This window comes from Heterodontus francisci, unplaced genomic scaffold (assembly GCF_036365525.1).
Source record: "Heterodontus francisci isolate sHetFra1 unplaced genomic scaffold, sHetFra1.hap1 HAP1_SCAFFOLD_1570, whole genome shotgun sequence".
Lineage (NCBI taxonomy): Eukaryota > Metazoa > Chordata > Chondrichthyes > Heterodontiformes > Heterodontidae > Heterodontus > Heterodontus francisci.
In genome coordinates, this window is record NW_027140787.1 from 21,175 (window position 1) to 39,289 (window position 18,115).

An 18,115-nucleotide genomic window follows, 5' to 3' on the forward strand; every position below is an offset into this window, starting at 1 on the left:
TCCTTCACTGTCGCTGGGTCAAAATCCTGGAACACTCTCCTACACCACAAGGACTGCATCAGTTCAAGTAGGTGGCTCACTACCACCTTCTCGAGGACAATTAAGGAATGGACAATAAATTCTGGCCTTTCCAATGATGCCCTCATCCCGTGAATGAGTTTTAAAAAAACATAGGTTAGTCATTTTTATTTGTAGACTGCCTTGAAACTATACTTTCTTGGACTCCTTAGTTGGTCCAGGCATGTTGTCTTTTCCCATATGTGATTTATGACCTTTATCATTGAGAAATCCATCTGATCTCTAAATGTATTTACTTTAGCTTGACCGAATTTAGCTCTGGTTCTTCCAAACTAAATCTGAAGATTATAGAAGCAATGGAACAGTTTGTCCAGTAAAATTGCAGGGGTAGGTTATTTTATATTTTGAGCTTTTTCCCTAATACGTTTGTGTTCACAGATGAAAATTGTTTCCAAAAGCAAAAAATATCTTATTAATGAAACTTGTACCTCTGTATGGGCTGTGTATGGATTTGCATGCTCTAATTTATGATATGGCCCATTGAGCCTGCTCTGCCATTCAGTAAGATCATGGCTGAACTTCTACATTAACTCCACTTTCCTGCCCTATCCCTTGATTCCCTTACTGTCCAAAAATCTATCCCTTGCAGTCTTGAATGTTCTCTGGGGCAGAGAATTCCAAAGATGTACAACCCTCTGAGTGAAGAAATTTCTTTTCATCGCAGTCCTAATTGGCCAACCCCTAATCCCGAGACTATGACTCCTAGTTCGAGACAGTCTCCCGGCATCTACCCTGTCAAGTCCTTTAAGAATTTTTTGTTTCAATGAGCTCACCTCTCATTCTTCTAAACCCTAGAGAATATAGGCCCATTCTAAACAATCTCTCTTCGGAGGGCTGGCCTCTCATCCCAGGAATCAATCTAGTGAACCTATCTTTCCTTAGGTAAAGAGGCCAAAATTGTACACGGTACTCCAGGTGTGGTCTTACCAATTTCCTATATAATTACAGCGAGACTTCCTTACTCTTATTCCAACACCCTTGCAATAAAGGCTACCAAACTATTTGCCTTCCTAATTGCTGCTGTACCTGCATGTATACTTTACTGTTTGCTGGAGATCACATGGGATGCCTGCCAAATTTTCCTGCCTTTTATGACAGGAGAAATATGCTACACCATCAGATCAATGTACAGCCTAAAACTGTCAGATCTATTTACAGATTAATAGCCAGAGGTTAACTAATACAGCAGGACAAAAACAGCACAACTCTTGAAAACGATTACATTAGAATGACTCCTTAAGGGATCAAAATACTAATTTTAGAATGTTTTCCTTAGTGACTGATAAGTGACTATTTTTGGACGTAACAGATTTGTCCCTGACAAGATGCAAATTATATATGTTAACAATCAACATCTTGCTTCACCCACAGAGTTCCAATTGCCTGCCAGATCTAAATGGATGGGAGAATGCTCTAGTACTTATTCAATGGATGGACCTCAACTGTCAATTCTAACAACAACTTGTATTTATATAGCACTTTTAACAATATAAAATATTGGTGCTTCGTAGGAGCATTATAGCACAAATTATGACACTGGCCACAGACAGAGATATTAGGGCAGATGACCAAAAGCTTAACCAAAGAGGTAGCATTTAAGGAGTATCTTAAACGAGGAAAGCGAGGCAGAGAAGTGGCGGGAGGGAATTCCAGAACTTCGGGCGCAGGCAACTGAAGGCACAGCCACCAAAGGTGGAGTGATTAAATTTAGGGATGTTGAAGAGCTATCTCGGCAGGTTGTGGGCTGGAGGAGATTACAAAGATAGGGAGGGACAAGGCCACGGAAGGATTTTAAAACAAGGATGAGAATTTTAAAATCAAGGCGTTGCTTAATCGGGAGCCGTTGTAGGTCAGTGGGCACAGGGGTGATGGGTGAAGGAGATTTGTGAACAAGATGGTTAATCATCCAAAAATAAAGACACAATAGAAAGAATTATTGCATACAATGCTTATAAGCAGGTGCTCGTATTGTCTGAGCTCCAAGTACCCCATAATGCATTGACATGGGCAATTCAATTTTCACCTAGAAAAACTGCATTCTGATTAATTTGAAGGTCATCAGCCTGGCCTGAATGGACAATTCATCTCTCCTTCATTTTCAAATTTGCTAAGGGAAGGCAGCTTCCATTTCAACTCTAGTTATTTAGAGACTGCACAAACTAAAGCCAGAATATTCTTGTATTATCACTGAATTATTAACTGAAACTTCAGTGATAACAGAAAATGACCTGTACATTCTGCAGAATTTAAACCCAATCTACCATAGCTGAAATTCAGGAACAATATATCTGATGATATTTGGCAGATGTATTTGGGTGTTACCCATCCCTAATTGCTCTTGACAACTGAGTGGCTTGCTAGGCCATTTCGTAGAGCAGTTAAGAGTCAATCATATTGCTATGGGTCTGGAGTCACATGTAGGTAAGGACAGCAGCTTTCCTTCCCTAAAGGACATTAGTGAACCAGATGGGGTTTTACAACAATCGAAGATAGAACGATAATGGCACCATTACTAAGACTGACTTTCAATTCCAGATATTTATTTATTTTAATTCCACCAGCTGCCATGGTGGGTTTTGAACCCACGCCCCAGGGCATTAGCCTGGGCCTCTGAATTACAAGTTGTGACATTACCACTACACCACCATTTCCCCGTTTTTAAACATAATAAAAATAAAACCTGTTTACTACCTATAAATGCAAGTGCTTTCTGCTGGTTAAAAATTCTAATAGTGAGTTAGCTTCATGGTAATATAAAAATGGAAAGTGCTGGGAATGCTCAGTAGCTGAGATTGCATATGTAGGGATTTTGTTTAATTGGTTTTGCTTCCCCTACATCAATCTCATGAAGAACCAGAGAAGTACAACCTGGCTTATCTGCACATACAGGCTTATATTCTCTTAATAGGTCAGCTATGTCTTTCCTCTTGATCGGGTAGATGATGTAGTACCTCATCCAGACCCTCCAACATCTGTGTGTTTGCCACAGGACACTCAATCTAAGAACTCTCAGTTTGACACATCATCAAGTACACCAGTATCACCATCTACATTCTCTATCACTGTGCTACACCTACTGGCTGACTATGCTCATGGTCATAGTACCTCTTCACAATATTCACATGGCACAGCCTTTGACTCTTTTGCCTGTCTGGGGTACTAACTACATAGTTCACATCACTGAGTTTCCTTTTGATACAGTAGGGTCCACTAAACCTAGCTTTCAAGGGTTTGCCAAGCAAAGGCAACAAGACTAGCACCTTCGCCCCAGGTTGAAAACTTACGTGCCTTAGCTGTTCTATCTGCTTGTGCTTTCATCACTTGTCGAGAAGCCTTGTGATGTTCTCTGGCCACCACGTAAGCTTTAGAGAGCCTTTCTTGGAACTTTGACACATAGGCCGGAATTTTACAGTGGGCGGACGGGAGCCAGACTCCGACGTAAATGTCGGTGACGAACCCGCTTCCGCCCAGCCTGGGGATCCGTCATGTATTTTACGGATCCCCAGGCTTTAATTGTTCCGAGGCGGGACTTACACCCACTTGAGGGAGGAGGTCCTGCCTCAGTGAGCTGCCGGCCGATCAGCGGGCCGGCAGCTCTTAGTCTCAGCAGCGCCACTGGGAGCGGTGGCCACTGTTGGGACTGCAGCCCAGCCGACGTCATGGGCCCGAGAGAGTGGGTAAGTTTGGGTTGCCTCACCAGGGGGATCGGTCGTGCCCTGGTGAGGCTAGGGTGGTCAATTTGGGGGAGGGGGGCGTCTTGGATCCTGGGGGTGGGTTCGGAGGCTGGGCAGCCCTCAATTGGGCACCCTGTGCCCGACTGCAACGCCCCCTGGGCACGGAAAGGCTGGCAGCTATCGCCTTTCATGTCCCCAGCACATCCGCTTGCCACGGGTAAAATACTTGCGGAGGCAGGCGATGGCCACTTAAGGGTCTTGATTGGCCTCGGACGGGCAGGCTGTTTCCCACCCCCCCACCCCCCGCCTGACTTCTGTAAACTTGTCCAGAGGCGGAATCGGGGCAAGTAGGCCTCCCGGAGCTAGCTGCTCAATTTTACGCCCCCTTGCCACCATCCAACCCACTCGGCGGCGTAAAATTCCAGCCATAATCTAGGAGGGTAGTTTCTTCCTTCTGTGCCAAAAATATCTCCTTAATGAGTTTAAGGGGGTCCTAACCTTATGCCCATAAACTAATTCGAAGGGACTGAAACCAGTAGACGCATTTGGCGTGTCCCTAGTCACAAAGAACAAGAATTATATCCCTTTATCCCAATCCTGGGGATACTCAAGACAATAGGCCCTAATCATACTCTTTAGGGTTTGGTGATACCTCTCCAAAGCACCTTGAGACTGTGGGTGATAAGTAGATGGCTTGAGATGCTTAACATCTAAATTACATATGACCTCCTGCAATATTCCTGACATGAAATTTGACTGAATTTCTTTTGGCAACCCATACCTAGTGAAAAACTGGACCAACTCATTCACAACTTCCACTGTGATCTTCTTCAATGGTGCTGCCTCGGGAAATTGAACACATCCTTGATGGTCAGGAGATACTTATGATACAACTTAGTCTTAGGCAAGGATCCAATACAATCCACAAGAACCCTACTAAATGGTTTATCAAATGCAGGTATCGGTATTAATGGGATTGGCTTAATCGAAGGCTGTGGCTTCCCAATCATCTGACATGTGAGCCATGTCTTACAAAAAATCAACCACATCCTTATGCAGTTTCAGCCAGTAAAAATGCACCAGTACTATAGCCTGAGTCTTCTGAATGACCTGTGACTGGAATCTCATGGGCAATTCTCAAAACCTCTCTGCGGTAACGAGGGACGACAATTTGATGGAGTGCAGCCCAATCCTCATCCATGGGCCTCTAGGGAGGTGTCCACTTCCTCATTAAAATGTCATTTTTGACATAACACTCAGGGACCTTTTCAGTCTCTGCCTCAGAACACACCATCCGAGACAAGCTCTACAAATCAGGGTCTGCCTGTTGTGTCTCAATTAAAGATTTGCTAAACAATTCACTATTGTTATTGGAGCCTTTAACACCAACATCCCATCCAAATCTGAATTGTCTGCCACAACAACTGAATCCATCTCATCTCGTTTAACCCTATGAGCCTGGGAACTAGTCACAACAAAATCCAGGAATATTCTGGGAAATTCTTCCTGCAAAACCTCATTTTCTGCAGCCTCAGCTGGCTTCCCTGAAACTACTGGAGATACCAATACCCTATCCTCAGCCAAGTCATTTCCCAGCAAAAAATCCAAACCTTCAGTAGGCAAACTAGGAATGATACCAACGGTTACAGGACCAGTGACGAAGTCACATTTTATATCAACCCTATATAATCATCCACCACTACTTCATTTCATTTCATTGCTTCCTTCATTTTTACAAACTTTATGTTCTTCCAGGTGGGACCTTATTCCTGAAGGGACACAATTTTTGAATTTTACCATCAGAATCATTTCCCTAAGGCTCTCTAAGTCTCGTGCAACCTTTCTCAATCTATACCACCTATCAAACACCATTTTCTTCTCTCTAGAAAATTTCACATATGTCTGGCCCTGTTTCCTTTTTAAATTTCTGAATATCTGGCTGTAGGCCTCTGGCACCAATCATAGGCATTGAGAACAGCAGTCTTCACTTTGTCATAGTCCCAATGAATACTCTTCTGAAAATGATGAGTACACCTCCAATGTTTACCCTATGAAAACACTCTGTAGGAGCATTGTCCAAGATGATTTAGGCCAATTTAGATTCATGGCAATTTTCTCAAATGACACAAAGTACATTTCTACTCCATCCTCACTAAATTAAGGTACCAAGTGAATATTCTTTGCCAAATCAAAACTACGAGGAGTTTGCTCTGGGTCATCCTCATTGTTCATCTCCAATGCACGTATACAGACTTTGAGCTTTTCCCTTTCCAATTCTAATTTCTCCCTTTCCCTTGGAAATTCTAATCCAAGTTTTCGCATTTCCCTTTCTCTTTCTTTTTCTTCTCTTTCCCTTTCATAATTTAATCTTTTCTATTTTGAATAGTCTCATTTCCCTGTCTTTTGCTTATTCAATTTTGGCTAGTTCTACTTGGGCATTAACAGAACCATCCTTTTCTTTCTCAATCTTCAAGTTACGAGCCAATTCTTCAGTAATCTCTGCCTTCCTCACCCCTGCTGTTAAGATGACCCCTACGTTCCCTGCTGTAGCCTTCAAATCCTCTTTTGTCAACCGTTCCAAGGCACTAAGTCCTGAGCATCAAAGGTACTCATGTTGATTTACTACAGAATACAACAAAAGTAAATGTGAAATCTTGCTTGTTTAAATTCAGGAAAATTCCAGTGAACCCATTTCACAGCCTAATCTGGATGGATCCCGGATGAGCCCCCAATTTTGTAATGATCCCCGTGGAGATCAACAAACCATAACAACTGAATTTACTGAACAACCACAATAAAAATCCAAATGGACAAGATTTTGCTTTTACAACAACAATCAAACCAAAATCAACATAACTTAAACATGAATTAACAGACAAATCATGGTCAATATATATATTACAAATTACACTTTAACTATCAGATACAACAAAGATAGATCTCATTGGTCTACTGAGGCAGTCCACTCAGCATTTATGGCACCAATTACAGCTACAGAGTTCTTCAAAGCTCTGAACTTCCTCATGTAGATCATGTACATATCCTACATTGCAAATGATTGCAAGAACCAAGACCCAGGAAGTTTAAAGGAACTCCCTGTTCTTTTAAGCAAGAGAAAAATACTGTTAACTGCTATGTTTGAATGACTGAGTGACTGTCATGTGACAAGCCCCTCCCCATCTGTGGTTTTAAGCTTGTGTCTTTCTGTAGCAGAGAGGAGAAGCAACTAGACTCTGACACATGCAAACCCAAGTGGGGGTCTCTCTCCATTCCAGCTTGAAAGCTTTCAAATCCTGCCTATTGACTGAACACCTCTGCATGCTCCAGCTACAATCAGAAACCCCGTAGGAGCAAATTATCCACATTGCTGTCTCCAAGAGACCCACTGAACCAGTCAGCTACCTCTTCAAACTAAAGGCATCAGGACTACCGAATTCAACTAGAAGCCAGTCAAATCACCCAACTTCACAGACTGTATACCTATTTTTCTATGGACTCTAACTCAACCAATCTACCTTTCCCCACTCTAACTTATTTGTGTGCATGTAAACCTCCAGAGTGTGTGTGAAAATTGCCGCATTGTTTATTATTTTTATTAGATTGGTTTGATACAATAAAGTTAACCTCTTTCTTTGTTAACTCAAGAAAACCTGTCTGATTACTTACTTACTATAATCATAACAAGAACCAATCAAACACCTACTGAATTGGCCAGTACATCCACTTTAAGAAAGAATTAAACTTGTTGTGGTCAAACAGGAGAGGGAAAAGAGGGAAGCTCTTTGCCCTCTCCTCATTTGACCATAATAGTGTGGATCCACCAGTATTACCTTTATTCAAGCTCTTCAGTGACAACCCCATGTACTGTATGGCCAGGCCTGGTTAATCAGTTACCTTAAGTAACAGAAACAGGAGCCAGCCTTCACTTTCTTCAGCCTGTTGGCACTCTGCTGCTGCATGATCTGAGCTTGAATGGGTCTCTGTCCCTTTTATCTGGTTCCAACCAGTTTCAGTTTCCCCAGAAATCCAAAGTTTCAATTTCCCTTTCAGGGTCCGTCTCAGAAAAAAAAAACAAGGCCTGAAACCATGGTCAGTGCTCCTAATAGAACATTCAACAAGTTATCTGTTCAGACAACAGCTCGCACATGCTCCCTCACTGGTCCAGCAAATCTTGGATTCCATCAGAGTATGGACATTTAGAAGGCATTTGATAAAGTGCCAAATAGACTTCTTAGAAAAATTAAAGCCCATGGAATTAAAGAGGCAGTGAGAGTGTGGCTACAAAATTGGCTGAGAGACACAAAGCAGAGGCTAGAGGTGAATAGTTGTTTATCAAGTAATCTGTGGTGTCCCCAGGACCACTGCTCTTTTTGATGTATATGAATGATCTGGATTTTTGTATACAGAGCATAATTTCTAAGTTTGCACATGTCACAAAGCTTGGAAATGTAGTAAACAGTGAGGATAGAAGAAGACTACAGGAAGACGTATACTAATGAAATCAGCATACACAGGGCAATGGAAATTTAATGCAGAGAAATGTGAAATGATTCATTTTGGAAGGAAAAATTATGAGAGGCAATATAAATTAAATGGTGCAATCTTAAAGGGGGTGCAGGAACAGATCTTGCGCTTCACATACACAAATCTTTGCAGGTGGTAGGACAAGTTGACAAAAGACGTTAAAAAAAAAACATACAGCCTTATAAATAGAGGCAGAGCACAAGGAAGTTATGGTAAATCTTTATAAATCAATGGTTAGGCCTCAGCTGGGATGTTGTGTCCAATTGTGAGCACTACACTCTAGAAAGGATGGCAAGGCCTTGGAGAGGGTGCAAAGGATATTTATAAGAATGGCACTATGGATGAGGGACTTCAGTTATGTGGAGAGACTAGAGAAGCTGGGATTATTCTCCTTACAGCAAAGAAAGTTAAGGGGATATTTAACATATGTGTTCAAAATTATGAGGGGTGTTGATAGTGTAGATTGGAAGAAATTGAATCCATTGTCAGCAGCATCAGTAGCCAAAGGACATAGTTTTAAGGTAATTGCCAAAAAAAATCCAACAGGGGAATTCAGAGAACTTTTCTTTATGCAGTGAGCTGTTATAATCTGGATTGCAATACCTGAAAGGGTGGAAGAAGCAGATGAAATAGTAACTTTCAAAAGGGATTTGGGTAGATACTTTAAAAGGAGAAACATGCATGGCTAAAGGGAAGCAGTGGAGAGGGACTAATTGGATAGCTCTTTCAAATAGCTGGCACAGACTAAGTGGGTTGAATGGCCTCCTTCTGTGCTGTATGTCATATGATATGGTACTAACCTACAAACATCTGAATTACTGTGATAAGGGCTTCTGAAGAAGAGAAATGAAAAAGTAAAACACTGTGGCACTTGACTATCCAACAAAATGGAAGAAGAAGTCAGGTGATACAACCCCCCATCCCCCCACCTCCCCCTCCCGCACTGGAAATTTACATGTTTGTCTGCTGAAGATTAAACTTGTTAACCTCGTCTAAATTAACTTTGGGGAGAACCCATTGAAATTGAAAGAAGCCCATGACATATTGACAACTATCTACAGGAATGAACTAACAAAAACTTTTTGCAGATGGCCTGTCTCCATGTCAAGGTCACCACAATGGGGGTGAAAAACATCTATTCATCAAAATGGACCACATTCTGACACCATTATGGAACAATGGTTGCCATATCCTGGAACATTGTATAAATCACCCCAGAGAGTCCTTAGTTACTTGACCGGCACACAAACCTGACAAGTTTGTATCTTAAAAGGTATCTGGACAGAGAGGGGCAGAACAGCCAGAAAAGGTATTTTCCAGCCAGAACAGCTGTGAGACAGTTAGAGCTAACCAGGAGCCCTGCTGACAACACCTTTTTATTACCGCAGTAGAGAAATTGCAAGGTGATGTTTGGAATTCCTCCACCTGTGAAAGTGAGCCAGGATTTCCCCCCTCAACTTTGGATTAAGGCTTAACCACAAGGAGCCTGCAAGACATCAGCCTTTTCAAGACTAAGAGCATTCAGGTCTGCACCATTGAAAGTTTTCCTCCCAAAAAGCTTCTAAAGGAACCATTTAATGATGAATGCATTCCACCCTATGTTATTCTACACAACATATTGTGCATCATTAATAAAAAGAAAAACATTACAAATACTGGAATTCTATAAAGAAAATACAGCTGTAACTAAAATCTGAAGTTACTAAAGTTACTGTTCGGATCAAAGATTTGCAGAGTACCTAGAAGAAATAGGAAATACCATTCTTAGAGCCTTTAAGCCTGGTTGGAGCGCTGCAGGCAGCCAAAAATTGAGGGGTCAACATTGGAATGGGAACACTTGCAAAAAGAATGTAGGCATTCAGCAAGCAAAGTGGGTCTGGTCTCCCTAACCCACACTAATTGGCAGATATTGTTACGACCGAGGCTGGAGGGGTGCACAATCTCTCGCTTGTTCCACTTCTCCACAGGTCACAACATATATTTAAATGTTTTACCCAGTTACCGATCTGGCCAATTATATACTTTATCTATTTTAGTTTCAGAATAAGATCCACCAACCAGGTTTCTTTGATAAACAACAGAATTATTAATTTATTATAATACAAGACTCATTCAATAGAAATGCAAAGCTTATTAACACACAGATTGAAATATGAAAGTTCCCTTCTAAATTACCCCAACACACACGCATACACACATACCAATTAAAGAAAAAATAAATGTTTTCTCTGCAGAAGTCGCTTTACAAAAAAAGACAAAAAAAAGTACTTTGACCAAAAACTTGTTCGTTCTTGAAGGAAAAAGATAAGATATGGGCCGGAATTTTATGCCCCCCCCCAAAGACGGGAAGGAGAGCCCTTCCCAACCCACTCCCACCTCCACTTTACGCATGGCGGCGGAGGCTAAAAACCGCCTGCTTGCCCCAGGCCAATCAAGACCCCTAAGTTGCCACTTAACAGCCACTTAAGGGCCTCAACCACTTCCAGGGGATTTTACCCATGGCTGTTTGGGCGTTAAAAGCAGGCAGCTTTCTGATGTCCTGGGGGGCGCCCTCATGATCGGGCACACTGTGCCCGACAGAGGGCTGCCCCCGATGCCCCAACCACCCCAACACACCACCCCCCCATCCCACCACCCTTGCCTCGCCAGGGCCTGACCAATCACCCCGGCGAGGCAACAAAAACTTACCTGCATTCCAGGGTTCCTCGACATCATCTTTGCGATGCTGGGTGCAGTCCCAACAGTGGCCACCACTCCCAGTGATGCTGCTGCGACAGAGTTGCCCGCCTGCTAATTGGCCGGCAGCTCTATTTGTGGGTCTTCCTACCTCAAGCGTGTGGAAGTCCCGCCTCAGACTAATTAAAGTCCCGGGATCCGCAAAATATGGGTTGGATCCCCAAGACAGGCGGAAGTGGGTCTGCCACCAATTTTCCAGTTGGCTCCCGTCCACCTAGGGTAAAATCCCGGCCATGGTATGTTCACAGGTGACCCATTATCCTGACGTCCAAATAAGTGTAGACGCTGTCACTGGGATGTTTTGGAACAGTTCTTTTCAAGCGACATCAGGCATTAGTCTGGTAGGCTTTCCAGGAGAATCACTGTATTAGGGTTTCAGTGATCACACTGGATTCTCAGAGTTCCTCAAAGAGGTGGAAAAAGATGAGCTGATGGCTTCTCTCTTTTAGCAGGCTTACCCCCAACTGACTCAAAACAATATCCAAAAATGAAATCAACTCTTGACCACCATAAATCTTGACATGTTGCTTCTCTGTAAATAACTCCCCTAGTTACCAAGGCTCCCGCTGTTTACTTAGCTTAAGACATGTGAGTTCCAATAAGGGTTTGTTTATAAACCAAGTCCCAAGTCCTTCCAGTGACCTATTTAAAAAAAACAAAGTCCAGCATCTATGGAATCTCCTCAGTCTTTCAAATGAATCAATTTCCACAATTTTTAAACATGAGTCCTCAAAAAATATTTTTAAAATGGAAGCACTTTCATTACACTATATACTAGATTGCAGAAATTGTAGAAAGTACATGTGACTTGTTGCCTTTTTTGGAAGCAGTCTGGGGCCCTGGACAATGATATGGTAGGGGATGAATGGATTGTTGCACCTGTTGCAAGTGCACAGCAAAGTACAAGGAAAAGGGTGGCTGAAAGTTGGAGTGGGGGAAATTTGAACAGAGGGAATTATTCCTTTGGCAGCAGAGCAGGGAGAGGAAACTCATGTGCTTCACGTGGGATCATATTATAGATGCTAGGAGATAATCTGGCAAATATGGAGGTTAGTGAGGTGGAGCATGAGGAAGCTGTTGCAAGAGGAAGAGGAGGGGTAAGAGCAGAGACATGTAAAATGAGGCAGATACAGTCAAGCATCCTATTCTGCAAACACTATGGTGGTGAAACCTCGGTTGAGAAAAATAAACTTTCAGAAGCTCTGGTGCAGAAAGTGGAGCTGTCAGAACAGATGTGACGGAGACAGGCTGAAGGGAGGGATAGAGCTTTCACAGGAAACAGAATAGTTGTGGGCTTGAAATACAAGTGTATGAAAAGTCTATTGCCAGATATGCAGAGAAAGATGTCCAAGAGAAAGAGGATTCTGAGGTCTGCTATGTAAAGGTGAGAAATCGGTTTTAATTGAATACATAATTAATGAAATTCTCAAGATCAGAGTAAGAGCAGGAAGCAACAAGAAAGTTGTCAATGCAACTGAAGACACAGTCGGGGAGAAGGCCTGAATAGGACTAGAACAAAGGAAGTTTCACATATCCAAGCAAAAAAAACAAGCATGTAGGTTTCCATAGTGACACCTCTTATCTGGAAAAAGCGGGTAGAACTTTGAGATGTACCAAGTGAAAACAAGCTCAGCTAGGCAAAGGAGAGAGATGGTGGATAGATATTAGTTGGTGCACTTTTTGAGGATGAAGGAACCAGAGACTGTTTTGGTGAAGGATGACAATGGAGAGTGACTGCATTTCCACAGTGAAAGGGAAACAATTGGGGCTAGAGGACCTGAAATCACGCAAGTGAAGAGGCTGGACAAGGAAGAAATTAATTAAAAGGAAACTTGTTCGATGGAATAGGAAAAATAATCAGTCTATTGGGACAGTCCTGATGTGTATTTTGGGGACAATGTAGAAATAGGCTGAGGACTTAGGGAAGACAATGGGGCAGAAGAGGGAAGAGATCTCCAGAAGAGATATCTGTCTCAGTCTTCGATACGATGATTTAGTATTCCATATTATGGTCATGGTCCATGGGGAGTTAGGAACAGGAGTCAGATACATGGCATTTCAGCACAGTCAAGTAAAGGTTTTTCTTCCATGACAACAGCGCCAGCTTCATCAGTAATTCTAATGATGATGATCAGGTTGTAAGCGAGAGTAGACAGCTACAAGTTCTGAAAAATATCAATTTTAGTGAGTATAGGGAGTAGGCAGAGAATGGATACCAAGGGGGTAATTCTCATAGGAACATAGGAGCAGGAGTAGGCCATTCAGCCCATTGAACCTGCTCACGATTCAATTAGATCACAGCTGATCATCTACCTCAACACCACTTTCCAGTGCTATCCCCATATCCCTTGATGTCATTAGTATCTAGATAACTATTGATTTCTGTCTTGAACATGCTCAATGATTGAGCTTCCACAGCCCTCTGGGGTAGAGAATTCCAAAGATTCACCACCCTCTGAATGAAGAAATTCTTCCCCATCTCAGTTTTAAATGGCCTATCCATTATTCTGAGACTATGTCCCCTGGTTCTAGACTCACCAGCCAGGGGAAACATCCTTTCCACATCCACTCTGCCACGTCCTATAAGAATTTTGTAACTTTCAATGTGATCACCTCTCATTCTTCGAAACGCAAGAGAATACAGGTTCAGTTTCCTCAATCTCTCCTCATAAGACAGTCCTGCCAACCCAGTGATTAGTCTGGTGAACCTCTGTTGCACTCTCCCTATGGCAAATTATATCCTTCCTTAGATAAAGTGACCAAAACTGTACACAATACTCCAGGTGTGGTCTCACCAAGGCTTTATACAATTGCAGCAACCTTATTTACTCCTGTACTCAATCCCCTTACAATGAACGCCAACATACCATTTGCCTTCCTAATTGGTTGCTGCACCTGCATGCTAGCTTTTAGTGACTCATGAACAAGGACACCCAAGTTCCTTTAGGCTTCAACACTTCCCAACCTCTCACCATTTAAGAAATACTCTGTCTTTCTGTTTTTTCTACCAAAGTGGATAACTTCACACATATTCACATTATATTCCATCCGCCATGTCCTTGCCCATTCACTTAGCCTGTCCAAGTACCCCTGAAGCCTCCTTGCATCCTCCTCACAACTTACATTCCCACCTAGTTTTGTGTCATCAGCAAATTTGGAAAGATTTGGTTCCCACATCCAAATCATTTATATAGATTGTGAACAGCTGTGGCCCCAGCACTGATTCTTGCAGTACCCCACTAGTAACAGCCTGCCATCCTGAGAAGGACCTGTTTATTCCTACTCTGTTTATCTCTGTTAACCAATTCTCAATCCATACCAGTATATTACCCCAATCCCATGTGCTCTAATTTTGCTTACTAACCTGTGTGGGACCTGATCAAAAGCCTTCTGAAAATCCAAATACACCACATCCACTGGTTCTCCTTTATCTATTCTACAAGTAACAGCCTCAAAAAAAATTCCAACAGGTTTGTCAAACATGATTTCCTTTTCATAAATCAATGTCGACTCTGCCCAATCATATCATTATTTTCAAAATGCCTAATTATAATAGATTCTAAGTTTTCCCCCACTGCTGATGTCAAACTGACAGGTCTGTAAGTTTCCTGTTTTCTCGCTCCCTCCTTTCTTAAATTGTGGGATTACATTCACTACTTTCCAGTCAGAAGGAACCTTTCCAGAGTCTATAGAATTTTGAAAGATAACCACCAATGCATCCACTATCTCTATAGCTACCTCCTTCAACACTCTGGGATGTAGCTCATCTGGTCCAGGGGATTTATCAACCTTCAATCCAGTTAATTTTTTTTGACTACTACTGCTTTATTAATACTAATTTCTTACAGTTCCTCATTTTCACAAGTCCCCTGATTCCCTAGTATTTCTGGGATATTTTCTGTACCTCCCTCCGTGAAGATACAAAGTAATTGTTTAGTTTCTCCACCTTTTCCCAATTTTCCATTAAAAACTTGCCTGTCCCCATCTGTAATGGACCCACATTTGTCCTTGCTGAACTTTTCCTTTTCACATACCCAAAGAAGCTTTTACAGTCCACCTTTATGTTTCCCGCTAGCTTGCATTCAGATTCTCTTTTCCCTTATCAGTTTCTTCGTCATTCTTTGCTGAATTCTAAATTGCTCCCAATTCTCAGGCTGACCACTTTTTCTGGCAACCTTATAAGCCACTTCCTTTGATCTAATGCAATCTTTAACTTCTTTTGTTAGTCATGGTAGGTTCATTTTTCCTGTTGGGTTTTTGTGTCTTAGAGGATGTATATTTGTTGTAGACCATGTAATACTTCTTTAAATAATAGCCATTGCATGCCTACCATCAAATCGTTTAGGATATTTTCCCAATCCACCATAGCCAACTTGCCCTTCATACCTTCCTTTGTTCAGGTTTGACCCTTGTTTCAGAATGAACGTTATCAATTTCAAATAATGTAAAATTCTATCATTATTATGGTCACTATTTCCCAAAGGCTCCTTTATAGTAAGGTTATGAATTAATCCTCTCATTACACAATACTAAATCTAAAATAGCCCGATCCCTAATTGGTTCTTCAATGTACTGCACCAAAGACCCATCACATACACACTCCAGGAATTCATCCTCCACAGCATTAGTACTGATTAGGTTTACCCAATCTATATGTAAATTGAAGAAGCCCATTATTACCGTATTACCCATGTTACATGCACCTCTAATTTCCTGATTTATACCGTGCCTAACATTACCACTACTCTAGGTGGCCTATAAACAACTCCAAACAATGTTTGCGGCCCCTTGTTGTTTCTTAGCTCCACCTAAATTGATTCTACATCTCGATCCTTTGATCTAAGATACTCTCACTAAGATACTGACCTCGTCCCTTATTAAGAGCACTACCGCACCTCCTTTTCCTTTTTGCCTATCCTTCCTAAATAAATATCTTTTCAATATTCTGTTCCCACTCTTGGTCACCCTGTAACCACATCTCTGTAATGGCAATTAAATCATACCCATTTATCTCTATTTGTGCCTTCAAATCTTGTTGCGAATGCTGCGTGCCTTCAGATATAGAGTGCCCCAACTTTGTCTTTTTAACGTTATTTTGCACTCTGATGACAATGAAAAGATTGAAAAAGGATAACTGGCCAGAGGGTGGTGTCCCAAAGAATTAAAAAGGCTGGAGATAAGAGGGGTGACATTCACGAGGGGAAGATTCCTCACCACACTGACCGATAAGTTTGTTGAAGTATAGATGTCAAAACTAACGTCCTTGATGAGGACAAGTTGCTCAGGGTCAGAAAGGAGTTGTGAAAATACAGTAGGGAGAGAAGTTATAGGGAGACAGAGCAAAGAAAGTGAAAGGATTATGGATTAGGGGATTATCTGGCATCCAAGAATGCGCTTCTAGTCTCTGTTAACTGAAAGAAAGTATTCCTTTGTTCAAGTGACAGATGAGATGAAATATGACGTGAAACTGAGGACCAGGACAGCTACGATATAGATAAGCTGACATTGCTGAAGAGAGATCATATAAGTGGTGGAGCATGAAGAGGGTGGATTGCATGAAACACAGAACAGTATTTGGAGGAATAGTGAATCTGAAAAAAGGAGATAGCTCAACTGGAATCCTTGCAGAATGAGTTGGTGGTGGAAGCAGGTGCTGAGGAAAGAGAAATAGCTGTGAAAGTAAGCCTTGGTAAATAAACAGTCACAAACAGGAAGGGAAAGACTTAATAATAGCAAACAGGAAGAAAAAGACAAGAGAAATCATGGCAAAGAAACAGGATTTCATGGCTGATTTTGCTGGAAGAGAAATGGCAGTGAATTAAACACTGCACCCAAGAAAAAAAAATTCAAAATCTGAAATTAAAGATAGAAAATGCTGAAAAAACAGTTCTACCAGCATCTATGAACAGAAATGGCATATTAGATCAGTCATCAAAACTGCAACTACAACATAAACAAGCTCCTTTGCAGGTGTGTAAAAAAAAAACCGACACTCCAATCAGAGGAAGTTAATGGTTTAAATGACCTGCAAACTACTTAATAGAAAAGCAAGAAACATGCTTTAAAAGATCTCAGGCACTAGATAATCAGAAAATCTGGGACTAAATACCACTACAATTCTTCCAGTCAGTCATACATTCCAACCAATTAGTTTTCTCCTTATTAAGTGTCTTTACCATGTATCATTTTACAGGTATGCAAGAGCATTTATGAACAATATGCACTCATTTATCCATCTCTCCTCATAGACACATGATTAGGCTTTGTTTAGCACCTTTTTCTCATGGACAAAACTTATTGGAGCATCAATGCATATTTATCTGACATATTCTAAATAATCATGACCTGCACAGATACAATTAACTGATCCACCCAGACACCAGCAGTAGCAGCAATTTCATTTGATCACAACACTGTTTCAAATTATTCAATACATTGGTGAAATGAGTTGAAGACAGTAAATCTATTTGAGTTCAGATAGTCATAGAGTGGTGATTTTGGTCTTCTGACTGCTAACGGAATTACCATCTTCTAATAAGCTCTATTATTTTATACGTTATCAAGCGTGTGATCTGATTCATTGTGGACATGACATCTACACACACTAACTGTAATACACAAGCTATAGTCAGTGGATATTCTCACTCTGTCTGCAGCCCCTCCCAAGCCTGATGCTTCTTAACTGCTTAAATTTCCCCATCAAACTGCTTTCTCCACTTTACTTTTTTTGCTATTTTATTTAATAAACCTTTCTCTTATTGTTTGTGGAAAATTAAAATAAAATTATTTCAAGGTTTCTGCGCTGAAACATGCCTGGTCCCATAACAACTTTCTCTGACTTGCATAAAAATGGTCTTATTGATACAATGCAAAGTGTCAACATTTTTTGTGGGCTGTGATTAGGCTGTGTGAATAAAGACAATTTCATCCAGGGAGGCAAGAAAATTTTAAAAAAACTATCAGCATATGACTACATTAAAAGATGCGTAGGATTAAGATTGCCGATATAACTTTCTGCTCTGAGGAATGTTACATGGGTAATATATTTTTATTATACTTTTACTCCTACTGCACACTATCAGTACTGGTTAGAGATCCATGGA